Source organism: Eptatretus burgeri, chromosome 3 (assembly GCF_056783735.1).
Source record: "Eptatretus burgeri isolate ZD-2024b chromosome 3, Ebu_testis_v1, whole genome shotgun sequence".
Lineage (NCBI taxonomy): Eukaryota > Metazoa > Chordata > Myxini > Myxiniformes > Myxinidae > Eptatretus > Eptatretus burgeri.
In genome coordinates this window covers 47,507,242-47,521,614 of record NC_140963.1, presented here as the reverse complement: position 1 = coordinate 47,521,614, position 14,373 = coordinate 47,507,242, and the positions used below count along the sequence as shown (strand labels likewise).

General features: G+C 43.9%; 1 long non-coding RNA gene across 1 annotated transcript in view; it reads right to left on the bottom strand.

Moving 5' to 3' along the window:
* Nucleotides 1-578: 578 nt before the first annotated feature.
* LOC147029809 (uncharacterized) overlaps nt 579-14,373 on the bottom strand; it is a 71,722-nt gene continuing 57,927 nt past the window's right edge. Inside the window, exons 4-5 of the long non-coding RNA XR_015056093.1 lie at nt 7,913-8,120; nt 579-1,776 (exon numbers count right to left, since the gene is read on the bottom strand). This is a non-coding gene — a long non-coding RNA (uncharacterized LOC147029809). The remainder of the gene's footprint in view (nt 1,777-7,912; nt 8,121-14,373) is intronic.

Below are 14,373 nucleotides of genomic sequence, written 5' to 3'. Positions count from 1 at the left end.
TTATTCCCTTGATGTTTGGCCCGCTGTTAGTTGTACCTTGCTCTTCCATGAGCCTCGCTCCTGTAAAGGAAAAAAAGAAAATAAAGAAAAGCACTACCAACAAATCTGTTCACATGACTGATAAACATGACAGTTATCTCTAATTATCTTGAATTGTTGTTTTGATTTTCTGGAAGCATTGCCAAGAAAATTATTTATGTAATTGTATTATGCTGTGTGGTATGACAATGGCTCATTGCACAATAGATGAAGGCATCTTGTATAATACAAGTCAATGAAACGGAACTGAGCATTCAAACGTCTTTGTGTGTTAGAAGGAAGCAAGATCTCTGGGATATTTGGCTGTCTCGTACCTAGTTTTAAACTTTCCAAGAGTAGGCAATGCAGGCGTTATATTTAACAGCACATGTGTTTTGGCTCAAGGCAATGCTGGGAAAAGGCCTCTACAGGAAGAGACAATTCAATGCCTAATTGTTTTAGCACATCTCAGATTTTTTTTTTTAAAGATGACATCGATAAAGGTCAGCACGTTGTTCTTGTCTTGATATATTATTAATGTAATGTTTGAGCTAGCGGGAAAAAAACATTTCCAAATATCGAAAATATGTCCTAAAATCAGTTTGTGGTGTAATCCACAAGGGATATCAAACAAAATAAATGTGAATTAAAAGCGTGTGCAATTAACATCAAATTTATTTTGGAGTGAATAAGTAAGAAATGAAGCAGATATCTATGACACAGTTTGATGACATTTGTAAATGTGGGACAGTGTGTTGATTGCAGGAAGGACACATATGGTCAAATGGATCAGGTCACATTAAATGAAAAGCGACGGGAGAAATAAATTGGTTCGGTGAATCCTGACCAGTAAATTCAAAGAATGCAAAAGAGTGAGAAAGCAAAATTTCACCACAAACTTACACACGTGTTAAAAAGTCAATAGCTTTGTTTGTCACACCCCTGTATGTGATGTACAGTTATCATGGATGTCATGTCTGGTCGTCTTTGTTCTGCAGGTACAACACCCATTGATATAATGAAGCGTGCATGGGAAGGAGTGGTTCCCGCACTTTCCCACCACCTTTTGTATATGTGATTAGAGGCCATTCTAAAATTACATAACACGTTTTTTACTCAAATCTGACACCTCCACTACTCTGGATCACTCTGTAACGCTTAAACACACACCCCCAAAAATATTAATTAACCCTCCCCCTATTCCATACCTTAATCCGGGGATGCTATTTATCCCGTTGTTTTTTTCATTTACAACAAAATATATTTGAAAAAGAAGACCACTCAGCAATCAGAATCCCTTTCATGACATCATCAGACTAATCGCTCAGAGTGATGTAATCGTTTCTAAATATGTTCAATTGGTTTCATTTGCAAATGAGATTAAGTGTCTGTGGAAAAAACAATGATGGAATAGTCATCAAAACTGCACCAACAATATTAATTTTGTACTTTTGCAAGTTACATTCCATTATTATACTATAACATTTATTGTACAGATCTTGGCAATATAAAAACATGTTTTTAATAAAATTGTGCAATTTAAAGGACATGAATATGCAAAATAGAATGACTTCTCAGGGTTACTTTTTCTTCAATCGCTAGTTTACTGTGAGATCTCTCGACAAAGCCATGGCTGATAAAGAAAAGCTGTACCAGATTATCATTCAAGGTTTTGGGAAAGCTCATCTCCTCAACCTTCTCAAGCTGTTGGAGACTTAGCATCACACTTTCTCTTTACTTCCTCCTCAAACTCGACGACTACGATGGGAAGATGACATTTAAACAAAAGAAAGCAATTTGCTTTTTGCATTAATCTATTGAATACATGCATCATTAAATACTTGCATATAAAAATAAAGGGTGCCTGGAACAAAGTTGTCATTGACAGTCAGACCATCTACTCCATGACTCCAAAACTATGAAATCTAGTGGCCTGAAACTTTGGAGGCATATTAAGGGAACTCCAAGGTAGTGCATTAATGAAAATTGGTTGTTTGGGTTAATTTAAACACCCCTTTTGAAGGTTATTAATGAGCTTATTTAATTATCCTTTATCAAGGGTCATCCTTGGTCACCTCGCTGGGGTCTTAATTCTCCATTTTTTTTGGCCAGCTCAACAATGCCTTGACTTGGAACAAGCCGCAACAGTTTCTTTGTGATCAAGTGACTTCAATTGTCATCATGCCAGTTGGCTAGGTGTGGGTACCTCTCTCACCTGCCATGGCACCTCAGCAAAAGCTTTCTGCGACTCATTAGGACTGACTCAATCGGTCAACTTCCCAACCCGGATCTCAACCAATGGTACTCCATCTCTTCTGGATCTGATTTTGACAAATTTCCCTGACAATATCTGCTGCTCTTCCTTCGCTCCAATCGGTTCTTCTGACCATGTCCTTGTCAAAGTGGACATCTCTCTGGCTGTTATCAGAGAACCACCTCACCGCTGTTGAGTCTGGCATTTCACTCAAGCCGACTGGCAGGGTCTCCGAGCAGCCATCAAACTTCCAGACTGGTCTCCTATCACTACTTTCTCAAACATCAACTCATCCTGGGAATTCTTTCAAAGAAACTTGCTCTCCCTCATGCACACATTTCTCCCCTCTCGTGTTCAGTTGTCCTACCTTCCTCCCGCCCTTGGTTTACTGAAGCTTGTGGCGAGGCAGTTGTCCTGAAACAACTTGCCTTTGCCTCATGGAAAGCAAACCCAACTGAGGGCAATCTCAGTTCCTTCGACAAAGCTCCGAACAAGTGTGTATCTACCCTCAGGAGAGACAGAAAACAACATCTTTCTCATCTCAAGTCTGAACTCTCAAACCTCTCTCCCTCCTCAAAATCCTGGTGGCGTTTAATCAAATCTGTTTCTGGTGTATGTTCCCCCTCCATCCCCTCCCTTACCTCAAATGGCCGCACTGCTGATACCACACGTGATAAAGCTGAATGTCTAAACTCGGTGTTTGCAGTTAAATCTTGTGTCCTAAACCCATCACTTTCTCTACCCACTTTACCCAGTCGCACCCAACTGTCCCTGGACTCTGTATTCTTTTCTCCTGACAAGGTGGAGAGCTTGCTTTCGAACCTCCAGTCAGATTCTGCAACCGGTCCAGACAGCATCAGCCCACGTGTCCTCAAAGCCTGCTCTTCTGCTCTGCTCACCCTCTCTCTGTTCTATTCACCCTCTCATTTGCCCAAGGTCATCTGCCATCTGCTTGGAAATCTGCTAACATCACTGCGCTGCATAAAAAAGGTGCAAAAACAGATCCCTGTAACTACAGACCAATCAGCCTTCTCCCAATCATCAGCAAGGTTATGGAATCCATCATTGCTTCAGACATGAAATCCTTCCTCTTCTCCAATGGCTTGATTTCCAATCATCAATTTGGTTTCAGACCAGGTCATTCTACCCTGGATATGCTGCTTCTGCTCTCCCATCAATGGATGGAGGTCCTCAATGCCAGACAGGAAATCCGAGCCGTATCCCTGGACATATCACGTGCTTTTGACACAGTCTGGCACAATGCACTACTCACCAAATTCTCTTCCCATGGTATTCAAGGCCATCTCCACTCATGGCTCGCAGACTTCCTCTCCTGTTGCAGTCAACGTGTGGCCCTAAATGGAGTTCTTTCATCCCCTCTTCCTGTGCAGGCTGGAGTTCCTCAAGGTAGCATTCTGGGCCCTGTTCTTTTTCTGGTTTTCATCAATGATCTCTCCGACTCTCTGGAAAATCCTCTATTTCTCTTTGCCGACGACTCCACCCTCTGCCGTACCATCTGTCATCCCTCTGACCGGCAAGCAGCAGCTTCTTCGCTCACTGCAGATCTGGATAAAATCACAAACTGGTCCAACACGTGGAACATGTCTTTCAATCCAGACAAATCTCACACTCTCACGATGTCTCTTCGAAAGGACGGTTTAGAAAACCCCCCCATCCACTTTCTCAACAATCCTCTGGAAGAAGTCTTTTCTTTCAAGCTTCTGGGTCTCACTATCTGCCATGACCTTTCCTGGGAAAGTCACATTTCCAACCTCGCCTCAAAAGCCAGTCGCCGACTGGGAATCCTCCGTCGTGCAAAGTCCTTCCTCGGCCATCTTGAGCTCCTGACCACTTACAAAGCTTTTGTCCGTACCCTGATGGAGTCCTGCTCTCCCCTCTGGGCTGGTGCTCCTGCCTCCCACCTTTCTCGGCTTCATGCTGTCGAAACCAGGGCATTTAAGATCATCGGCATCTCCCGCAATGAAGCTGAGTCTTTGGGCCTCTCACTCAATCACCGCAGGTTGGTCGGTGGTCTTTCTGTCTTCTATCGACTCCTCTCCAGCCTTGCCCCCCCTGCTCTCTCTGCAATTTGTCCCCACCACATTTCCACAGGGCGTTCAAGGTCCGCCAACAACCCCCTTCTGGTAAAACTACTAAAATTACGAATCACTGGTCATCTTCACTCTTTCATTCGTCTTTTTTCCCGCCTTTGGAATAAACTTCCTCACTCTATTCTTTCCCATTCTTCCCTCCAGGCTTTCAAAACAGCTGTTCACCACCACCTCTTATCTTCCCCCATCCAAATCCTCGATCTTTTCTACCCCCGATAATCCACCCAAGCCCACTTCCTTCAATTCCCCTGCTTTCCTTCCTGAAAGTCCCTGTAATGTCCATCTTCTCTTCGCCATGTTCCCCGTCCCATCCTCATCCCTCTCCCTTCCACAGTTCACCTAATGTGTCTGTTCCCCACTGTTTTGTCCCTTCCACTCCCGCCCCTCTTGTCTCATGCCCCCTTGCTGTGAGTTGTGTGTTAGCTCTCATACGAGCCTCGGCAAGGTATACAAAAACAAAACAACAAAAAAAAAACAGTGTTTTTTCACTTTCCTCACTCATATCATCAAATGCCTTGGGGGAGGGAGGGGGAGGAGATAGGCACCTTCACGTGGTCCCCCCTGTAAGTAGCAAATACTACGGTATGCGAAACCAAGCCTGTCATATCTGAGCCTCCACCCGGGCTATTCAGCAGCAGGTTGGCGAGGGAACCGCCATTTTTAGGGTGCGGCGGCGCCCATGCTACCGACAAGTACTGTCGACCCACAATACTGCAGCTGAATGTCGAGGGCCTTACGACAAGCAAGATCAATGTCATCGAGCAGCTTGCCCATAATATAAGAACCGGGCCCTCGTCATCCTCCTCCAAGAGACCCACTGCACCTCTGCAGATAAGCTAGTCTTTCTACACTATGCACTAGCTGGGTCTACTAAAAGCAGGAAGCACGGCCTTGCCACGTTTGTCCACGAGAGCCTGAGCTGGACTCTCGTTGGTCAATCTCTGGCTGATGCCGAGATTGAGTGGGTGTGCGTGGATGTTGCAAACTATAACATCATCAACGTCTACAAGCCCCCACCCTCGCGGATATCCCCATCGTCGTAACCCACGTTCCCCTCCCTCAGCCTCTATGCTGGCGATTTTAATTACCAGCACGTTGACTGGGGATATAACACCAGTAGCAATGATGGAGAGTGTCTGGCTACCTGGGCAGCAAACAACAAACTTGGCCTCCTTTACAATCCGAAGGGTGTAGCCAGTTTCCTCTCCGGATGCTGGGGATTGGGGACGATCTGGCCTTCGCGAGTGCTGACCCTGACAGCCCACTACCTGACAGACGTGTGCTTAATAAGTTCCCGCGGTCCCAACATCGACCCTCGCTTATCACTGCTCCTAAGCTCGTGGCACCCGTCCCGAGCACACCGGTGAAGCGATGGAACTTCAGAAAGGCCGACTGGAATCGCAACAGCCTCCTTACAAACAAATCCATCACGGGTCTACCACCACCCGATACCATTAATATGGACGAAGCTTACCAGGACTTCTGCAATGCCATAACATCCGCGGCGAAGAAAGCAATCCCACGCGGCCGCCGAAACAACTATACGCCGTGCTGGGATTCCAAGTGCGAGACCCTCTACCGCTCCTTCCTTTGTGCCCCACCGGGCACCGCTTCCAATGTAGCCACCACCAATTTACTCGCGCGGCTCGACCAAAGGAAGCTTGAGTGGTGGACCGAAGCAGTCAACGCCATCGACTTCTCGCACTCCAGCCGCAAAGCATGGAGTATCATTAACAACCTCACTGGCCGGTCAGCATGCTCCCCTTGCCATTGCCCCGTTTCTGCTAACGCCATTGCGACCCAGCTGGTGAGGAACGGGGTGTACGAAGCGAGGGGCCACAAGTCATCTCGACTTGTGGCCAAAGAGGTGTCTGACCTCTGGAGGGCGGAAACACCAGATGGCGAAAGTATCTCCGATGACTTCACCCCGGATGAGCTCGCCACCGCCCTCCAACTTCTGAAGCCACACAAGCCTCAAGGCCCCGATCACATTTGCCTGGAACTTATACTCCATGCTGGCTCTGCATTGAAATCCTGGTGATGCCAATTCCTCTCTTCCTGCTTGCGCCACCTCAAAATCCCCAAAATCTGGAGAAGAGCCCTAGTAATCGCGATCCCCAAGCCTCATAAGCCACCAGGGGACCCGAAGAGTTATCGCCCGATATCTCTCCTTTGTGTCCCCTTCAAAATCCTTGAGCGTCTTATCTATGCCCGCGTCGAACCAATTATAGATCCACTTCTCCATCGGGAGCGAGCTGGTTTTCAGCGCGGGAAATCTACTGTAGATCAGGTCACTCTTATGACCCAAGACATCGAGGACTGCTTTGAGGCTAAAAAGAAAGCGGTGCTGTGTTCCTCGATCTCACTACCACCTACGATACTGTATGACACCGCGGCCTCACCTGCAAACTGCTCCGCCTGCTCCCAGACAGGCACATGGTCCGAATGATCATGGAGCTTGTCCACAACCGAAGCTTCACCCTCACCACCGGTAGCGGACAGTGAAGCAGGTTACGACATCTAAAGAACGGCGTCCCACAGGGATCGGTCCTGGACCCCTCCTCTTCAATATCTACACTCATGACCTGCCGAACACGGTCTCTGCAAAGTAAGCATATGCGGATGACCTGGCGATCGTACACCCGTCAAGGAAGTGGGAAACACTAGAGGGGACTCTGAGCCAGGACATGTCTACTTTATCGGCATACCTCCAGAAATGGACATTGAAGCTCAGCGAAACCAAAACAGTGTCGGCAGTTTTCCATTTGAACAACAGGCAAGCAAACGTGAGCTAAACGTCAACATTGATGGAAAACCCTGTCCTTCTGCCCTGAGTCAAAATATCTTGGGGGTAACATTGGACAGGTCGCTCACGTACCCCAACACCTGGAGTCACTACGCAAGAAGCAAACATCCCGCGCTGCGCTGCTGAGACGACTGGTGGGTTCCGGCTGGGGTGCGGGCGCTGTCACGTTACGTACAGCAGCCTTCGCCCTGGTCTACTCCACCGCCGAGTACTGTGCGCCCGTCTGGTGCCGCAGTGCTCATTCACATAAGATCGACACTGCCATCAACGGCACCTTGCATGCTGTGACTGGATGCCTGCGTCCTACACCAACGGACAACCTTTCCATCCTCGCAGGCATCCAACCCACTGAGCTTCACTGTGAAGAAGCCACTCTGCCTCTCACTCGCCGGGCACTGGAGCTAAACCATTTGCTTCATCTCAAGCTCTCTACTTCATCAAATGAGCAACCTCGGTGACCGAATTTAAGACACCCATTTGTGCCTGCCGCACAGTTGTTGCTGAAAAACGCCAATGACCTTAACATCAGTGCAGCCCACTGGGCGGATCACAACTGGAGCGCGGAATGGCGGATATACTCTACCAGACTCCGCGCTTTCATTCCCGACATCGGTTCCCATACCACTGGAATGCCCTTGCCAAAATTGGCTTGGGTACAACTACACCGTCTACATACCGGCATCGGACGATTCCACTCAAATATGCAAAGATGGGGTGTGGCACCTTCTGCAGCTTGTGAGTGTGGCGTGGAGGAAGAAACCGCAGACCATGTCATCCTTTGCTGTCCCATATACCGTGCCCCAAGTGGGGCACACGGTCTGCGTGTTTTGGATGATGATACAACCCAATGGCTGCTCGACACCTACCCCGACATGTAGCCCGGGGATGCTGCCACAGCTCCAGGGTGGTAAAAGGCATAGACCCTCGGCCCCTGTGGGTGGCGAGAAGAAAGAGAACGAAAATCAAGATCAAGCTCAAAACGAAGAAGATCAAATGCCTGACCATCATACCTACAAATCACTGGATACATTGCAGTACTTATGGCAGTACTTATGACACATGGGGGTGGCAGTGTTTGTGGCTTTTTTATAATTTCCACACATGCCATAACCTCTATAATCTCTTAATCTGATCCAAATTTCCAAATTTAAACTTCTTTATTGACTTCAGCAGTAGTTCTGACTGCTAAAAAAAGAAAAAAGTATTCATTTGGCCAATTCGGACATTGCTTGACATTCTGGGCGTCTCCGGGTGCATGGTGCTTATATGACGATCGGTGATTACTCATCGCTCGCCAAGCAATCCATTCCTTATCTGTGCCTTTCCACAGCTTTATCCTGGTCTTTTGAAAGCTCCTTGGTGCTCAAGGTTGAGTCTTTGCTGTGAAATGCATGACCCAGCAGAGGAAACCTATATTATTCTGAAATAATCAGAATCACTGCAATTTAACACAGATGGAGGCCAATTAACTTGGTGTGTGATTTTGTCGCTGATTGGTTACACCTGAGCTAATTTAATGTTGCTATTATGAGGGGTGTGGACACTCATCCAACCAAGATATTCTAGTTTTGTATTTTTAATTAATTTTCTGGAATTTGTAGAATATGTTTTTCACTTGGAAGTTGTGGGTTACGATGTGTAAATAAAGGTAGAAAACGTCTGATTTAATTCCAGGAAACAAAATGTGAAAATTTTGAAAGGGGGTGTCGACTTTCTTTTGGCACTGTACGTGCATGAATATGCGAATTCGTTGTGGAATCTACATATCTACATTTACTCAAAAATATAGGTCTCTACCTATACTGTGAAATACCTGATTGCAGAAGTGTGCGCCTGATAGCAGCTGGCTAACATACCCCATAGCTCTAAATGGCTTTTTGTGTCCTCGCTAATGTCACTTTGTACTTTCTCTCCTCAGGAGAGCAAAAGAAGATTCAGAGAAAGCAATGGAATGACCTTATGGCCTATGGCATAAGATGTTGCTTGGAGTTCATTACAATGGGATGGAACACTGAATGGTTTCCAGGAATGATAGGATTTCTCCCTAGTTACAGGATTGCTCGGAAAATGGATGCTAAAGTACAATCTGATTCGCCTGACTTCACTAATTCACTAAACTCACAGTGATATCAGGACTCCTTGCTCACCATTCATCTGTCATTACCAGATGCAGTCCTTGGAGTTGGTAAAATGGCTGTGCAAAATAATCATGAAGAAATCTTAACTTCACACAAAATTATATAATTATTGTGGAAGAAAACTTTCAGCGTGCAAAGCTTAGACTTTTTGCAATTTTTTTTTTCTGATTGCTATCTATTCCAAACACCTTCCCATCGCTCTATTGTGGCTTTCTCTGCTTAAAGCTCTTATCATTTCCAGCCACAGCCGGCCTCCTGTCTCGGAGATTCATGTCACTTAAATCCACTGTTGGTCCTGCGTGAATCATTGAGTCACAAGACCTGCGGATAAGGGTCACAAGGGATGCAGGCACATGTTCTCTCACTTGCAGAATCAATTTCTTATGAGCTGCATTCACAGTGTAAAATATATATATATATATATATATATATATATATATATATATATATATATATATATATATATATATATATATATATATACACAAGGGGTTAATGCGAACGATATGGTGCAAGAAGGCCATTTTGTATATAACCATTGTCCACAAAGTCAAAAAAGTCAATGAAATTCCAAATATTAGGAAAAATGACTTATTTGTGCTAAAATGAGAGCATGTGTTTTGCATTTGTTAATTTATATTCAGTCACAAGCAGATGTATTGTGACCCATTTGTTCCCAAAAGACAGTGCATTCTAAAAGTATTTTGTTTCCTGACTTACCAATTATAGAATATCCCACCAATGTATGACAGCAATGATGGACAATAGGCTATTGTTTTGTCCAAACTCATCTGCATAATCTGAAATATTTTCTGACTCAATGTGGGCCTGAGTTAAAAGTTGCTGCCATTGCTGAAGCTTTATTTAATATCATCATAGTCCACCTGGTGTTGGCTGGTGTTGGCTTAATGGGTAGTGTGGTGGGCTTGGGATCCTAGGAACCGGAGTTCAAATCCTAATTGTCTGTTGAATTAATACCAGGTGGGGTTGACTCTGCCCGTCATCCTTCGGATGTCGGCAAAATGAGTGCCAGCATGCTGGTATCCTGTGTCGGAGTGGTGACCTGTCCAGGATTGTGCCCAATAGCCCAGGTGACTACTTAGGCAGCACCAATGCTCTGCACAGAGTATGGTCCCATTGGATGGATCATAGTCCACAGCAACTCATACAGAAGATAGATATGTGCAAATCCATTGTTTGTGTGATTTGTCATTGACCATTGAAATTCTTCAAGAATGAACGATGCTCAAAAATTGAAAAGAGATTTTCATTCAAACCATTGTGGCTACCTGACCAAAAATGGAATTCGTTTGCATTTATAGCTGCCTCTGGGAAGGTAAAAACAGATGCTTCTTTTCTGCCAATTGTGTATAATCTTAGTTGATAAAGTTATCTTTCTTACTGTGCAGTCTGTTATTCACACTATCAACTAGAATCTGTAGACAATGCAGTGAGTGCCAGTTGGTGTGAAAAATATAGCTCATTGAATTCCCTACAAACAGGTTTGTCTCGATAGCATACAAAGCAAATACACTCATCTTATTTCTTCCTTTCTCAACACATCTTGCAGTGGATTGAGTATAAAATCAAAATGCACCTCATCTATGGAAACCAGCCATTTATATTGTCTGAACTTTGCAATCGTACTCAGTGGCAACAGTGATTAACAAGACAAGAAATATCTATCACTTCCTCATTTTTTGAATGTTCAATTTCTCATTAAGAACCACCTTTGCCATATTTTAAAAAGATTCATCAACAGAGTTAATTTTGCAATTTTTAAGAACATTTTCCCCATTTTTAGGAACATGATTCCTGGAAACATCATCACATAAATGTATATTTTTCACGAAAGAAAGGATTGGGTTGTTCATGAGATGATCAATTCTTAGATTAAATCAGTCCACTTTCCTCCCTATCCTCACCCAGTCACACAGCTTAACTTATTTAACCCTCCACACTATTCCCTTTCATCCATTTCTCATTAATTTCTGTTCCTCAATGCCCATCCCTCCTTGATACAAACCACAGATTATTATTGGTCAAAGTATCGTAACAACCCATCATGGACATGACCGAAAATTGTCTTTCTGGTCAAAGGCCTGTAATACATATTCCAGAATCAAGAGCATCCCCCACACTCCGAAAGCTCGACCATTATATATTTATGGGCCCTCCATTTATCACAGACAGGAGCTGGCTGGAGAGCTGAAAAGTATTCACACTCACCTTTGAGTTGTCGAGCCCGAGTTTGAATCTCAACTCAGCTATAAGCTGTTACCCTGGTTTTTCACATGCAAGTCAATGCATCAATCAGTGTGCCATCCATGGGAAAATATTTTACATGAGAGGACCCATCTGTGAGCAATGGTGGTTTGTGGACTTTAAAGATCCCACAGCATCTTTCACAAGGAGTTCATACCGACACCCTCAACACATTACAAATTCCTGTCACCTTCAGTTGAATGTCAAGTCTGGCCAGCCATGTCGTGAAATACTTTGGGCCAAAAACATTCCCAATATTAGAAGGGCACTTGGTAGAGCACATACCTCCGCTGTGCAATGCCTGATCCAATAGAACATATCAGGCGCAAAAAATTATTGAAATATCAGGCGATATATCGTTTTTAGCCCCATCTCCCAATGATGAAGAATCACTTTAAAAAAATATTAGATCCAGATCCGGATTCGGATCTTCACCAAAATTTAAGCAATTCTTCCTTGTCGCACACCCAACATATCCACAAAATTTAATCCGAATCCGTCCGCAACTTTTTGAGATATCCTGCACACAAACAAACAAACAGACACAGACAGACAGACATGGGTAAAAACATAACCTCCTTCCACTTTCGATGGTGGAGCTAAATATCTCAAAGGAATGTGCGATTAGTTGGGGTGATTAAAATAGTAGTATTAATAGTTGTGTTTAGTACATACACAAATATGGTGGAATTTTCGAATTCCTTACCACATCGGATGCGTAATGTAGACATACATTTTATGGAACTCGAAGGGCACTCTGTAGAGCGCATACCTCCGCTACACAATGCCTGATCCACGAGAACATATCGGGCCCAATACATTTTTGAAATATCATGCCATAAATCGTTTTTGGCCCAATCTCTCAATGGCGAAGAATCACTTTGACAATTAAATCATTCTCGTGTCCAGATCCGGATTCTGATCTTCACTAAAATTGAATCAGTTCATTGACGTTACACACCCAACGTGTCCACTAAGTTTCATCAGAATCCGTCCCCAACTTTTTGAGATTTCGTGCTACATATCATTTTGGCCTGATCTCTCAATGGTGAAGAATCACTTTTAAAATTCTAGTTGTCGGATCCAAATCCGGATCTTCACCAAAATCTAATCGGTTCGTTCTTGTCACACACCCAACCTGTCCATAAAATTTCATCCAAATCCGTCCTTTTGAGATATCCTGCACACAAATAGACAAAAACAAAAAATCACTCATAGAGCAACATTTGGCGAAACGGAACGGCACTCGGTAGAGCACATACCTCTGCCAGACTGAACAGATTGCATTTTGTATCCCACTGGTCGGCCGAATCTGAATCCAAACCTGAACCAAAATCGAATCAGCTTGTTCTTGTTACTTAACCAACTCATCGACCTAGTTTTGTCACAAATCATGCAGACCTTTTAGAAATATCATGCTGTACATAGTTTTTCACCCCATCTCTTATTGGTGAAGAATCACTTAAAACAATTCTCGTATCTGGATCCGGATTCGGATCTTTTTCCGAAATTGAATCAAGTAGCCCTTTTCATACACTCAACCTGTCCGCAAAGTTTCTGCGGAATCTATCCATAACCTTTTGAGATATTGTGCTTCGGTATCGTTTTTGAAAGGAGGTGAAAACATAACCTCCTTCCACCTTTGGTATCGGTTTAGTCCAATCTCTCAACGGTGAAGAAGCACTTGAAAAATTATCGAATCCAGGTCCAGATTCAGATCTTCACCAAAATCTAATCAATTAGTACTGTTCACACACCCAAGTTGTCCACAAAGTTTCATCCAAAATCCGTCCATAACTTTTTAAGATATCATGCAATGTCGTTTTTAGTCCCATCAATCAATGGTGAACAATCAGTTAAAAATTAAATAATTCTCGTCTCCAGATCTGGATTTGAATGTTCACCAAAATTTAATCGATTTGTCCTTGTCACACACCCAACATGTCCACAAAGTTTCCTCCGAATCCATCGATAATCTTTTAAGATATTGTGCTATTTTTACGCCCGATATATATATCGGGGCGTATTATGTGATACCGGTCAGTCTGTCCGTCCGTCCGTCCGTTCCTGTCCACACTCTAACTCCCAAAGTTTTCAACTTTCACGTTTTCATATTTGGTACTGAGGTACAGACTGTGGAGATGGTGTGTCGCGACATACGTTCGTCATTTAAAGTGGTTGCCATGGCAACTAGGATGCTGTTTTCCATGTAGTAGCACAATTCTGTATATACCTTCGTGTTCTTCATAAATTGACGTGTTTGAATATATAATTGTGTGTGTGCGTGTGTGTGCGTGCATGTGCGCGTGTGTGTGTGTGTGTGTGTGTGTCACAGTGACTTTTTCAGGCGTATATTGTGCTCACTTGCGCTCTTGTTAGCTATATGTCTCAATGCTGAAGAATCATTTAAATCCGGATTCGGATCTTCACCAAAATTAGTCGTTGCTGTCCTTGTCCGATCAACTACAGACACAAAAAATTTCAGAACGATTGCTTGAAAACTGTGGCCAAAAATTGTGTGACAAACAGGCAAACAGACAGACAAATGCTACAGACCAACATACTTGGTAAAAAAAAAAAAAAAAAATTCGCCAAGTAACAAACAAACAAACAAACAGACGAACCAAAAAAGGTGAAAACACAACCTCATTCCACCTTCGATGGCGGAGGTAATGAGGGAATCACCTTTACCTGAACCTCAGTGCCAACATTCTGGCAAGATCTTCAATTATAAACTGAGAATGTATCATTATACGAGACATATTTAAGCTTCACCTAATT